The following is a 14,799-nucleotide window of genomic DNA, read 5'->3' as shown; positions in this document are numbered from 1 at the left end:
CCTTCTTCTTGGGAATGTTGGTCAGAGTCTAGGAAGCTTAGGAACACCCATGAGAGCAACGTCTCTGCCACCCTGCCCCACTCCAGGTCTCGTGTTTTGTGAAAGGGACACTTGCCACCCCTAGGGAGTGAAGCGTGGCCGCTGAGATGGCTGCCGAGGAAGCCTCACATGCAAGAGTCTGCCAGGCAACCTGATATACGATGCCTGGCAAGTCCCTTTTCCGAACTGTGCCTCAGTTTTTCAGTTTTGGTGAAGGGACAGCTCACTCAAAAGGGGCCAAGTGATCCAGGGATGGAAAGATGGCTCAGTGGTTAAAGGAGCTTGCTTGCAAAGCCTGTTGGTTCCGGGTTCAACTCCCTGCTACCCATGTAAAGCTGGAGATAAGAAACAGTGTGGGCCGGGTGTGGTGGCGCACAATTTTAATCCCAGCACTTGGGAGGCAGATTAGGAGGATCACTATGAGTTCAAGGCCAACATGAGACTACATAGTGAATTCAAGATCAGCCTGAGCTAGAGTGACACTCTACCTCGAAAAAAAAAAAAGTGCTGCAAACATCTGGCGTTCCTTTGCAGTGGCCAGAAGCTCTGTTGTGCATGCACGTGCACAAACACGCATGTGCAAATAAATGAAAACTTTGAAAAAAAAAAAAAGAAAAATGGCCAGATGACCTAATGGGGGCAACTAGATTCTCAGGGAATGGAGGCAACAGGCCTGAACTTCCTAGTGGTCCTCTGGGTCTCTGGGCAGCTCTGCAGGCAAGCCAGGAGGGGTTTCCACATTCCCTTCTGCAAGAGGCTGAGGACACTACTCTGCCTCAGGCTCTGTAGTTCCTCTGACACTCGCACCTAGACCAGCTGCACCTAGAGGCGCAGCTCCATGCCACCTATAGGGACTGCTTTCCCACTTTTTAATTTTATTTTTTGGTGCGTGTGTGGAGCACACAGTACACTCCCCATGCACATGCGTATAGAAGCCAGAGGAGAACATTTGGTATCATTCCCTATCACTCTTTTTTTTAAAATTAATATTTATTTATTTGAGAGAGAGAGAGAGAGAGAGAGGGAGGACACTATGAGCAAGCCAGGACTGCCTGACACTGCAAATGAGCTTCAAATGCATGCACCACTTTGTGCATCTGGCTTTATTTGGGTACTGGGGAATTGAACCTAGGCCAACAGGCTTTATAAGCAAGTGCCTTTAATTGGCGAACCATCTCTCAGCCCCCTCTATCAATCACTTCTCTGTCTTATTTTCTTTCTTTTTTATTTTTATTTATTTTGTTTTTGAGGTACAGTCTCACTGTAGCTCAGACTGACCTGGAATTCACTATGTAGTCTCAGGGTGGCCTTAAACTCACAGTGATCCTCCTACCTCTGCCTCCCAAGTGCTGGGATTAAAGGCGTGCGCTACCATGCCTGGCTGTCTGTCTTATTTTGTTGAACCAAGGCCTCCTGTCTCCGGCCCTCTCAGCACCAGGGTTACCAGCACGTAAGCCATGAGTGGCTTTTTACATAAGTGCTGAGGATCAAACTTAGGTCCCCCAGCTTGCACAAAGTGCTCTTACCCGCTGAGCCATCTCTCTAGCCCCTGCTTCCCCTTTATTGATCTTTGTTCCCTGGCTAAGTGTGGCCTGGGGTCTGAAGGTCACTGGTGCCTATCAAATGATTTCTGAGCCTCGCAGGGAGCTTTGAACGTGGGTGGAGACTTTCTACACTCATGCCCATTGGGCTAATACACACAGGGCAGGTTCAAGCAGCCTGATTATGGCAAGTGGTGATGCCAGATAGAGAGAAAAGGAGAGCGGAGCTGGTACTAAGTTGCAGCCAGTCACTCACACGGTGAAGGGTGCTACAGCGCTGTGCACGTGCTATTCCATCTGCTCAGGACATTCTCCTCCAGAGAGAGAGAGAGAGAGAGAGAGAGAGAGAGGGAGCGAGCGAGCAAGCACGAGCGAGCACTGTGTGGATTCAAATCCTACCTCCGATCCCTGTGTTAGTTGTGCAACTTCGTGCACACTTGCTGTGTCGGTGCCCCATGTCAGGGGGCTGGACAGTACCCCTCAGCACGGCCAGGATTCCATGGGTCAGTGGTGCACAGTCGCCACCATCCTTGGCTTCCGGAAGCCGTGGGGTGTGACAGGCTCTGTGACACCACTGTTCTTCCGGTCTCCTCTGTCCCCTCCCAGGCCTATGGGCCTCCTCAGCACCGCCTGGTCTAATGCACCCACTCATCCAAGCACCAGCCACTCTGCCCCGTGAGCACACCGTGGACAAGGCCCTCCTCCTGGAATGCACATCCCAGGAGATGGGGTTCACCTTGGAGGTCTCAGGGTCTAAGCAGCACAGACAGGATTTTTTTTTTGTTGTTTGTTGTTTGTTTCTCAAGGTAGGGTCTCACTCTAGCTCAGGCTGACCTGGAATTCACTCTGTAGTCTCAGGGTGGCCTCGAACTCATGGTGATCCTCCTACTGCTGCCTCCCGAGAGTTGGGATTAAAGGCGTGTGCCACCACACCCAGCTCAGGATTTTATTTATTTATTTATTTATTTAAGGAGAGAGAGAGAATACTGGTGTGCCAGGGCCTCTTGCAGACCCATGAGCCACTTTGTGCATCTGGCTTTATGTGGGTACTGGGGAATTGAACCCATCCTGACAGGCTTTGCAAGCAAGCACCCCTAACAACAGAGCAAGCTCTTCAGCCCCTCACCCCTTTTTCTTTTGAGGTAGGGTCTTACTCTAGCCCAGGCTGATGTGGAATTCACTATGTATTCTCAGGGTGGCCTCGAATTCATGGTGATCCTCCTACATCTGCCTCCTGAGTGCTGTGATTAAAGGCATGCGCCACCACGCCCAGCTGCCCCTCCTCTTTTTTGAAGCAAGGTCTCACTTTGTAGCCCAGGCTGGCCTCAAACTTGAATGCTCCCAGCGGCCTTTGTCAATGAATGAAGAATGCTCCTGGGCCTCGTGGAGACCTGGTAGATTTGTACCTCAGCTCTGCTCCCCTGGCTCTTGACTTCATGAAGCTGAGTCATTTCTCCCTGCTAGTTCTCAGGCTCCTCCCTGGCCAACAAGTGCAGTGCCCTGCTCCAGGCTCAGCTATCTGCCAGCACAGGGTCCAGGGTCCACGTAAAAGCCAAGATTCAGATTCAGCAGGTGTGGGCAGGGTCTGAGCAGCTGCAATAAGCCTCGCCCTGCCCCTGCCCCGCAGCATCTTTCCATCTGGTCTCAGGAGCACTCTCCGTGTAAGCATGGAGAGACTGAACTCATGTTACAACCTAGATGTGGTCACTTTAAGAGCCTCCCTGCCGCCTCAGACCAAGGCAAGGTAAGCAAGTCTGCTGCTTGTGCTGCCCAAGCTCAGGTCACCTTGAATGATAACTCTACTCTCTAGTCCGTGCCTTCCTGTCTCCCGTGACCCTCACCCCTGCCTTAAGCGGGAGCAGGTTGCCAGGGAAACCCAACACCATCACCACCTGCAGTGATTTCCAGTCCAATCCAAAGGCTCCTGGCATGTAGGCCGAGTCACGTGGGAAACTTTTCTCCCTTTATTTAGAGGATCACCGAGATTATCCAGAATTCTAGAGTCCCTCTTTTTATCTGGCTTTGGACCCCAGCACTCTACCTTGCCACAAAGCTTCTAACTCTCTTAATAAGGCTTGAGTTCTCCAAGTGCATTCTGGCTCAGCTCTTCTCTCTTGGGCCAGGCTGAGTTCCCTCATTACAGTATTAGTTCACTTATGTAAGGATGTCAGGACCCTGGCACGTGCCACAGAAAGCGTCTCGTCATTGTATCACAAGTATAGCACCGTTTCTGATCCGACACTGCAGTCTATACCGGGAGCCCTGTAGTCTGTACCTGAACCTCCAGGACCTCGTTTCTGAGCTACCTAGAGACAAACATTTGCCATCTCTTGCTGGTGGCATGAACTCTGGGCACATGTGTCCTGCAAGGCCAGGTTCTTGGGAAATATGCCCAATACTGCTAGTGTTGGTGTGGGCAAAGGCTGGACATGCTGACCGAGGCTGAGGTAGGGGCCAGCAGGCAGGCGTTGGGCCTGGGGGAGGGGAGGGGCTGGACTACCTGATGGGGATGGGGTAACATCGTAAAGCAGCTTCCTCTCAGGCAACACCTAAACTTGGTCTTTTTTTTTGTCCCATTCACTGGCCCCTGGCACCATTAGTTCATCCTGTGGCTGACTCTGTCCACTGGGCTGCAAGCAGGGACAGACTACAGCGTCCACATCTGCTCAGCCTTGGCCCAGATCCCAGGGCTGTCTGTATCCCGCTATCTACTCTGGGGCCTCAGAGAAGCTAGATCCTTTATCGCCAACATGATCCAGAAGTTCAGCCCAGTGGGAGAGCCCCAAAGTGGAAGGGGCAGGGGCACAGGAAAAGGGAAAGGTAGAGAACCCTAAATCTGGGACCCATAGGAAAAGTAATATCTCATGGACCTGTGTGCATATTGAGTGCTGTTTTCCTACTTAAAAGTTATTTTTATTAGCCAGATGTGGTGGTGCACGCCTTTAATCCCAGCACTCGGAAGGCAGAGGTAGGAGGATCACTGTGAGTTTGAGGCCACCCTGAGACTACATAGTGAATTCCAGGTCAGCCTGGGCCAGAGTGAAACCTTACCTCAAAAAGCTAAAAAAAAAAAAAAAAAAAAAAAAAAAAAAAATTAATTAATTAATGAGAGAGAGAGAGAGAGAGAGAGAGATAGAGAAAGAGGAGAAAAATGTAGATGGCAAATGCCACTCTGTGCACCTGGCTTTACATGGGTACTGAAGAAGTGAACTGCAATTGGCAGGCTTTGCAAGCAAACACTTTTAACCACTGACCCATCTTCCCTGCCAGCGCCCGACTTTTTTGAGCCATCTGAGAGCTGGGGGAGGAGAAAGCTGGAAAACGTTTCCCCCTGTAAGAAAACAACGACTGGGTGATAAAGGCGGCAGCCTGGATCTGATTACAATTTTGGTGCCAATAGTCTCTATCAAAAGTGAGTTTTCTGTCCAGGGTCAACAAGTAGAAGGAGACAGCATGAGCTCTTAAAGGCGTCCCTACCAGATACTTGGGAAAGATGGGTGGGAGAGTGGGAGACACAGAGTTGGCCATTCCAAGAGGTCTAGACAGGCTCTGATACCTTTTGAGCGTGTCCTGGCTACAGAATGCCCGAGCAAAGGATAACTCTATCACTGTAAGTCCCTCTCTTTGGGGCGCCTGGCTTTAAAGATATTAGGGTTCTAAGAGTACATATGTATGATAGTGTCACCATATTAATTGTGGGTTTTTTTTTCTTGTGTCTATGTGTGTGCAATGTGGTGTATGTGTGTGTTTGTGTGGTGTAGTGTGTGTGTGTGTGTGTGTGTGTGGTTTGTGTGGTGTATGCATGTGTATGTCCCTTGAGGCAGTCCATGAGCTTGCCTTTGCCGGGGTGCACTGATCCGGGGGTGGCTGGTTCTGCTCTATCACTCCCCCACTCGTTCTTGTCTTGAGCAAGGCTCTCCTACTGATCTGGGAGCCTATCCGTTTTTTTGTTTTTTAGCTCTGGTGATTCCTGGGTCTCTGCTCCCCTATGGGACCGGCATTATGGCCACACCCAGATGCTTATATGGGATTTGAATTCATGCCCCTTCAGGCCCTCAATCTTGCGTAGGAAGCACAGTTAATGGCTGAGCCATGGCTCCAGCCCCGTAGCAGGGGCTTGACATGCTTAGCACAGTGCCCGCCACACAGTATGCAATAAACAGCAGCTGCTATCGTCATTGTTATACCTGTGTCTGCTGGTGACCATCAGAACTAAAGACAGCTGGAAGTCACATACTTCAAATGAGTGGCAGGAGAACTCCTTGCTAAGTTTCCCAGGCCGGTAACTTTGCCGCTCTGGTTCTTACTTCCCGGAACTGGCCAGCCCTTCATTGTGCTCACTGTGTACCAGACATCGTACCTGGCCATGGGAGCCCTGACCCTTGGTGTAGTAGACAGACCCAGCAGGCACAGTTCCCTTGCCAGCGAGAAGACCAGGGAAGTTCAAATGACCTGGCCTCTGGAAGAAGGGCGCAGGGCTCAGGTGGGTGAGTCTAGACCCCAGCTGAGATGTTAGCGACTCTCTTGTTCCCATCCTGCTTTTATCATCTGTCTGGGCCCCTTATACCTCTTTGAGTTTTATTCCTAAGGCATTCTGGATATTCCCCCACACCTGCTCCTGTCTACCCAGCTTTGGTGCCCCCAAGGAAGCCAATGCCAATGCCCCATGCTCATGTAGCCCTTGATGAAGCGCCAGCCTGGCGAGATGATGTATAGAGCGCCGGGTGGATGGTGACGTTTTAATCACTCACAGGCGGAGCAGGCGGCTGCCTAATGGAACTGTCAGTCTTGCTGACAGTCGGCATCTGTGGCTGGGACTTGCTTTTCCTCAGGGCAGGGGCCTCCACTGAACTCCATCACAAAGGGTCTCTGCCCAGCACTGGTGCGCGGGGGCTTCCAAAGGGACCTGGGACCTGCAGAGCACGCAGGAGGACCATGCCCTTCCTGTCCTGGCACACAGGTGGCTGCACTGTGCCCACCTGCCAGAAGAAGAAACTGACACTCAGAGAGATGGCTGAGCAGACGCAGAACTGGAACCAGCTTTTCTCACTGGGATGTCACAAGTCCTGCGCATGGTAAGGCCATCTTGAATAGAAGGAGAAGGCCAGAGAAAAGAGGCAGCAATAAAAGGCTGAGTGAAGTAAGCCTGGAGGGAAGAGGAGACCCAAGAGAGTGAGACAATGGCGGGGGGGGGGGGGGGGGGGGGGGGGAGGTCCCAAAGAGGGACACATCCCAAAGGGATGGATGCTCCCTTGCCCAACTGTCACGTACTACCTGTCATTCATCCAACCACAACTTCCTGAGCATCCACTCTGTGCCAGGGACTGGGCTGGCTGTTGGGAAGATTACACTACAGGCAACAGTTGAAAGCTACTGGCCTCACATGAGGAAGAGGTGGGCTAGGTGGCGGAGCAGCCAAGCAGAAGCAGTGTGCCTCCCTGGCGCCTGTCTCTCGTCTCCTGCAACACAAGCGTGACACGGGGAGCTGGGCTGAAGTCTGGAGGTGGGAGAGAGCTGGCATCTACCAGGCTGTAACAGACCCCATCAGTAGACAATAGGCCTGAGGTTCTGAGCAAAACCAGGCAGACATCAGCCCAGTGTGTTCTCCATGGCTCTCAGCCTACGCTGTGTGTGGTTGGCCATGTGGTCAAGCTTGTGGCCATCACGTGTGACTGACAACAACTTCAGGCGCCCTTGGCAGGCCCCAGCGACTGGCACTCTGATGTCTTATAGACCAGTGTATGGCATAAATCCGACAGTTCAAATTCTGGAATTGCCTAAGCCTTTAAACAGATTGCCAGCATATCTTTTATTTTTATTGTGTTAGAAACACGAGCAAAAACAGCTATGATTTGTCCCTCAATAAACAAAGGCAATAAAAGATAGAGAGAGAGAAAAATCACTACCCACTTTACATTCCCCACACCTCCTTCTGCTGTGATATAGAGTAGGCTCCAAACAGCCCACTTAGGGGGCTCTGCGGCCCTGCTGCCAATCAAGGAAGGTGCTGCCCGGCCTACTTGCTGCCAGGGGCTGGTGAGTCAGACCTGGGGCTCAGATGCGGGTCTGCTGCTGGCTGGCTGTGTGGCTTCTAATCAATCACTTAACCTCTCTGAGCCGCACTTACCTTCCTGTGTGGGCAGATTAAAGTAATAAAGTTGAAATTGCTCAGGTCAGTGCCTGGCGTGAGAAGGCATTCAATAAATTCAGCACTTATCACTGCAGTCAACTTTCGCGTAAAAGCTCCAAAATGAAGATGTAACACCCTGGCAGCGAGGCCTAGGTGGTGTGACCTGTGCTCGAGACCGCAAGTGAGGACGGCTCTGTCACTGCAGAGTGCTGTGCACAGGGCAAGCTCGACACCAAACAGTGACGTTCTCCTTCCCCTTTAGTGGTTTTTTTTTTTTCCCCCTCTCTCCCTCTTCCCTCCTCTTTCTTCTCTGTTGCCCTTGGGAACTTAGATGATTGGATCTCAAACCCTCTTTCTTGGAGCCATGCTAAGAAAAAATTTGGGATGTGCTCGATTCAACAGGTTTCTTTACCCCTGAGCTTCTTGGCGCTGTACCATGCTATCCTGAGTCCCGAGTCTATCCGATTTGGTGAAGGAAGCCCTTTCAGGACACAGTACAGAACTCTCCTCACCAGGACACTGTGCCTTGCTACTTCCCAGTGCGGTAGGCATGACTGACGAGGGCCCCTTTCCACAGAGCCCTGCTTGTCCAGCGCTGCTCCCAGCCCGTGACGGAGAATAAGGGATTCAACCAGGGCCTCCTGGTGGACACGGGCCTCCTCCGATGGCCACGTTTGGTGTGATGGCTCCTGGATAGCGTCCGTGGTCTTTCCTGGCTGCTTGAGGTGTGGGCTGCTCCTGCCCAGCCTTCTCTCACTATCTGTGTCTGGCTTGTGTCACGGTCTGATGGCTGTCCAGCTCCCTCCTCATGTCCCCTTCCCTGGGCATCTCTCTGAGAAAGGTTGTCCATGTTTAGTCTCATCTTGCCTTTTAGTCTCTCATGTTTGCTCTTCAGAGGGTCCCAACTTAACTCTAACCTGCCTCTTCAAGAGCACCTACCAGCCACACAAGGGACACAGGTGCACCACCAGGGACAGTGAGGGAAACTACAAGGTCACTCAAGACTTAGGAAGAAGCTGATCATCACACTCATCCATCCATACCTCCACCCACCATCTCTCCATCATACGTCTCTGTTGTCTGTTCATCTACCCATCCATACATCCATCCTTCCTTCCCTCCTTCTCTCCATACATCTCTCTATCCACCCCTCTCTCTACCCATCCATCCTCCCCTCTACCAATCCATTCCTCGCTCTATCCATTCATCCATCTCTCTATCCACCCCTCCCTCCATCCAGTTCTTTTAAAAAATATTTTATTTATTTGAGGGAGAGAGGGAGGAGAAGAAACAGAGAGATGAAGAGGCAGGTATATAAAGAGAATGGGTATGCCAGAGTCTCTAGCCTCTGCAAACAAACTCCAGATGCACGCACCACCTTGGGCATCTGGCTTACATGGGTACTGGAGAATCAAACCTGGGTCCTTAGGCTTTGTAGGCAAGACCCTTAATTGCTACGCCGTCTGTCCAGCCCCCATCCATCCATTGCTCCATCTATCCATCCATCAACCCAATCATCCATTATTCTCTCATCCACCTTCCTTCATTTCTTTCCTCCCTTCCTTTCCCTCCCCTCCCTTCCCCCTTCCTCTTCTCTCCCTCTTTTTCCCTCCCCTCTATGCACCCACCCACCCATCCTCCAAGTATATGGCATTCCACCTATTTATCTAGTTGGGTGCCGTGGGTCATGCAAGATACCCCCTGACGTCCTTGACAGTGAAACCACCAGCTCTCATGCCGCCACCTCAGTAGAGACCAAGGAGCGAGAATGGCTGCAGCGCCACGCTCCTTGCTGGCAGGGAGCGCTGTTGTCTGAACTGGTTCCCATTCAGATGAAACGAAAATATATCCTACAGCTGCTCCCCTTTTCCTCATTGAAAAGAATGCCTCCGAGCTCCTGGCTCCGGCCCAGAGGGACGCCTGTGAGACACGCTTCTCTCCTTCCAGCACGTTTGGCCAGGCTGAGGGCTCAGCATGGCTGCTGCTTTGCAGAGAGGAGCTGAGAACAGTAAGGACGGTGTTTCACGTAGCTACTGACAGCCACAGCGAGGGGAGCAGGGGAACATGGGAGCAACGCACAGACCCCCACTTGGTGCCAAGCCCCTCCCTGATGACACTGCCTTACCCCAGCAACCTTTTCTGGTGGAGTCTAGTTATTGTCTCCATTTTATAGACAGGAAGACTGAGGATGGGAGCGGCACAGCATTCCACGAATCTGGGAAGATACATGTGAGGATGTGGGCGTCCCTGCATCCGGGATCCTAGGATGTTTTCCTTCTTCCCTGTGGTGGATAGAAGTGGGCTGCTGTCTGCGGCCTGGGGGCGGGAACTCAGGGCAGATGTTGCCCCATGAAGCTGGTTCCCTTCTGAGAATGTCTGGCCTCCACATCTGGGAGGTAGAGGGGAAGGGTGTGGGTACAACTATGTTTAAAATATTACATAGTTAAAATATTTTTAAGTCTATGGAAACTGCAAGAGGAACTCCACTGGCGTTAGCAGCACGCAACCAAGTGAGACTGCGCAGCTGCATGAGGCGCTGTGGTGGTGGGGTCGCCCACAGCACCTGGAGGCAGGTGGCAGGTCCCACAAACTCCAGACCAGCAGAGATGGCAAATGGGCAAGGTGTGTGTGAGGAGTGGATACCTGGAGGGACAAGTGGACAGTAAAGACACCTGTCAGGCCCTGTGATGGCAGAGTGATAGCAGAGGGGTGGAGGCTGGGGTTCTTCATTCAAAGTTCTAGGTTACAGGAGAAGGACATTGGGAGCCAGTGAGGCAGTGAGGGCAGACCTGTTGGAATCTCTTCCACCCCCAGGTCTCTGCCGTGAATACCTTCTGGAGGGAGGTGCTCAAACCAGAGAGAGACGGTGCCTGATGGAAGCACTTGAGGTCACTCCAGGTGTGTCCTGAGGGGACTGTGCCTCTTCCTTTTTATGTGTTTATTTATTCTATGCTCCTTGGCTACACGGTGAGCAGCTTTGCTGCCCCATGTGTTCCTGCATTGCTTGACCATGGGCCCTGGAGCAACATGGCTGAGCCACTGCTGACTTAAACCTCCCAAATGGGGAGTCAAAACGACCTTTTTCTCTTCCAAGTCGATCATCTCAGCTCTTCATCTCAGTGATGGAAAGGTGACTGAAACTGTAGCTATCTTTCTGGCTGTTGAGCAAACAGTATTTTTTAACAAATGTCAACACTGACTGCTGTGACAGAAACAGAGACTGGGCAATGGCATTTCGGTGGACAGCAGACTACATACTTGAGACTACGAAGGACCTGAGAAAGTCCCTGTATTTAGGGACACCATAGCCTTTATCATGGCAGATGCAACATGTGATCCTGCTATTTGCCGTGATGCCAATGTCACAGACCTATACCAACTGTACCAAAAGCCCAGCATGTGCTGTTATCCGCGGCGCCTCACACTTGATAGTGATAGTAACTATGTATTTCCCATACTGTGCTGTTAAACATCATTATTGTAGAGTGTATTTCTGCTTGTAAAAACAAGCTCACTGGGGATGGGGATGGCTTAGTGAGTACAGTACTTGCTGTGAGAGGACCTGAGGCCGCACTCCACGCTACGTGCTGGCTGTGGGGGTGCGTTCCTATAATCTTGCTGCTGGGCCTTCTGACCGGCTCATCTAGCTGAATTGGTGGCCTCCAGCTTCAGTAAGATGGACAGCAGCGGCAAGGAGGACGTCTGAGCTCAACCTCTGGCTTCCACACACACGCACATATGGACATTCAAGTGCACTCTCACACAAACATATGAACACACACACACACACACACACACACATGTGCACCACACACATGCAAGCTTTTTGACAACAGGCTTCTATGCTCCATGGGACGTGGTCTCATGCATCTCCCATTCAGTGTATCTCTTGATGGCATCAGGAAGCTGTGTGGGGTGACCCTGACATCATCAACTTTGAGTGTCTCTGTGATAGTCATGGGTTGAAATCACCCAGTGACAGTTCTCACGCATGTCCCCATCATTAGGTGATGCATGTTGGGGGGGCTAAGGATAGATGAAGGGGATCAGAGAGAGCTTGACTTTTTCTACTGTCACAGAACCCCAAGATATGATTTTGAAAATAGACACCAAGAGCCAGCGATCTTTCAAATCATGAGGAAAAGGAGGGGAGACATAGCTGGGGGGCGTGGCAAGTAGTAGGCTCCAAGAAACTGGGGTCAGGGGGGAGGACCAGACTGGGATTTTCTATTAACGTTATTTAGCATGCTTTGATTTTTAAGTTATGTGCATGTATTACTTTAATAAAAGTAGAAAGTCAAAAAATCAGCAAAAGCATAAAGGAAGGCAAGCCCCACTGTGAGTTGTACTGTGCCTTTGATCCTTCCTCAAGCGCCCCCGTGAAGGCCCCACGGCGTCCCGGCAGCCATTCTGCTGGAAACCCGTGCGCCCGCTATACTGGAAGCCGGCCAACGGCACCGGCATAGCAAGGACTTCAGATATTGAGCATTATTAAAAATCTGGGTGGGAGGAGGTGACAACAGCTGGGGATGCAGTTCAGGGGGCAGAGGGCTTGCTTAGCATGCATAATGTCCTGGGTTCCATCCCAGCATTAATCCAGTGGCGCATGCCAGAAATCTCAGCATTTGGGAGGTAGAGGCTGGAGGAATGGAAGTTCAAGGTCATCCTTGGCTACATCTGGAGTTCCAGGCTAGCCTGAGACCCTGTCTCAAATAATAATAAAAGCCACCCCCCCCACCTCGCTTTCTCCTGACCAATCTGGGGGAGTATTTTACTTAATGGTGCAAGGTGGCAGCATTGTCACGGGCTGCTACCTGACACAACAGGGCATAACGACCCTCCGACTGCCTCCCCACTGGTCCCTGGACCCGTTTGGCTCTAGGAAAGACCCTCGCCTCTCTCACAGGGCTCTGCTGTGCTTTGAATAAATGCTCCACCCAAGGCTCAGGGCTCAAAGCTTGGTACCCAGCCTGCGGTGCTACTGGGAGGAGGTGGAACCTTCAGTGGGAGGAGCCTAGTGGAAGGCAGGTAGGTCCTTAGGGAACATGCCCTTGCAGGGAACCTTGGAGTCCCCAGCCCGTCCTTTTTGCTTGTCTACCATATGCTTTGTGCCAGGACGCAACGAGACCTCTCTCTCTCTCTTTCCCTCCCTCCCTCTCTCTCTCTCTCTCTCCCTCACCGTTTGGTGGGTGAAGCACAGAGCCAGCGGAGGTTTGAGAGGTCTCGCCGGAGGAGTAAGTGGCAGAGTCTGGTCTTTCCTTTCTGGAGGACAGAAAGCAGAGGGAAGAGCAGACGGGACGTGGGCAGGGGAGGAGAGCTCTCAGGGCCATGCTCCCAGACAGCCCCTTCCACTGACGCGGCCCCGCCTCCTGCCTTGCCCTGCTTCCCAATCACACCTTCACCGCTGCCTCCAGGAAGGGAGGAGTCCACGCATTAGGTCGGCCTCCAGTGATCTCATCTCCCTGGGGACTCTGTGCATTGCTAATACCCTAGGCCATTCTTAATCCAGGATTAAGCATCTCCCCATCCTTACAAGTCAAGAACAGGATCAAGAGCGAGCCTGGGCATCGCCACGGGAAAGTTGAACACGAGAGTTGAGTTTCCAAGATGGCGTCATTCGGAAAGGAACCCCAGGCAGGCTGGCGCTTTCCTCCTGGTGGACTCGGGGCCTCCCCAGCTCTCAGCCCAGCAGGTCCCTTCCTGGCTATCCTCTTGGGGAAAATTCCAGAAGTCACAAATAAGGGCATCCTTTGGTCTGAATGGGTCCCCTGCAATGTGTTATGTTGGCATTCAGTGGCCAGAGCGATGGCACTGACAGGTGGGACTTTAGGGGGTGAGTGGGCCGTGAAAATGGGATGAGAGCTCAGTGGGACAAGCGCTTGCCTCGAGAACCTGAATTCAAATCCCAGAATTTGTGTAAAAATAGCCAGGCATGGTAGTATGTGCTTGTAATCCTAGTGCTGGGAAGTCAGAGACAGGAGGACCTCAGGGGCCAACTGGTCAGTCAGTCTAGCCTACTTGGTGGGTTCCAGGCCATGGAGAGACTCTGTCTTTAAAAGGGGGGGTGACACCTCAGGAATGACACACACACACACAGAGACAGAAGGGGCTTCACACAGCACTTGGCTCCTTTATCCTTCTGTCCCTTCTGTACACAGCATTCATCCCCTGCAGGGGGGCAACATCAGGATGTCACTTGAAAGGGAACAGCCCCCACTAGACACAGACTCTCTCGGCACCCTCACCTTGGGGTTCCCGGTCTCCAGGACTGTGAGAAACAAGTTTCTGTCCCTCATAGGTCACCCAGCCACAGGCATTTGGTTATAGCAGCTCCCATGACGGAAACAGTGGCACTGAAGGCAGGCACGGCCACTGGCCTGACTGACTCCATCTTGTTCCTGTTTCTGCGTTTGCCTCCTTAACCTTTCTTCTTGATTCACCTTGAATTCCAGGCACAAATGGACTGACTGATGAATATCTTTGTCATCTTTGTGGTTAGGAATGCCCACAGACAATTCTAGGTGTTTTTTTTTTTGCTTTTTAAGTTTTTGGTGTGTGTGTGTACGTGTGTGTGTGTGCATGCATGTGTGTAAGAGGTATAAGGGAATGGGTGCACACATGCCACAGAGCACATGTGGTGGTCAGAGGACAGCTTTTGGCGTTGGTCCTCACCTTCTAGTGGTGAGAGGTGGGGTCTCTCTTATTGTTCACTCATGCATTTGCCAGGCCAGCAAGCTCGTGAGCTTCTGGGAAGTTCTGTCTCCATCCTCCTCCTTGATGCCTGTGCACTGGGATCCTGGACACCAGCGCTCCAGTGTCCAGCCTTATGGAGGCTCTGGCACCTGAACTCAGGTACTCACGCTTGCATAGCGAGTGTCTTATCCACGGAGCCCTCTCCCCCAGCTCCAGTACGAGGTCAGAAAGAACTTGCATTACAGTGCAGCTGCTATTTGTGGTGATTTGAACGTGAAGTGTCCCCCACATCCTCACGTGTCTGTGAAGAAGCCTCGTACTCCAGTCCCCAGGGGGCGGAGCCTGTGGGCGGTGCAGCCTTGCTGGGGGACGTGTGTCACTGGGGGCGGGCCTCGA

At 52.0% G+C, this 14,799-nt stretch overlaps 1 protein-coding gene across 3 annotated transcripts in view; it reads right to left on the bottom strand.

The window, feature by feature from the left end:
• Positions 1-14,799, bottom strand: part of Kazn (kazrin, periplakin interacting protein) — a 361,840-nt gene that overhangs the window by 157,826 nt on the left and 189,215 nt on the right. The window lies entirely within an intron of this gene.

The sequence above is a fragment of the Jaculus jaculus genome, chromosome 5, assembly GCF_020740685.1.
Source record: "Jaculus jaculus isolate mJacJac1 chromosome 5, mJacJac1.mat.Y.cur, whole genome shotgun sequence".
Lineage (NCBI taxonomy): Eukaryota > Metazoa > Chordata > Mammalia > Rodentia > Dipodidae > Jaculus > Jaculus jaculus.
Note: the sequence above shows the minus strand (reverse complement) of the source record. Positions and strands in the feature narration are given on the sequence as shown.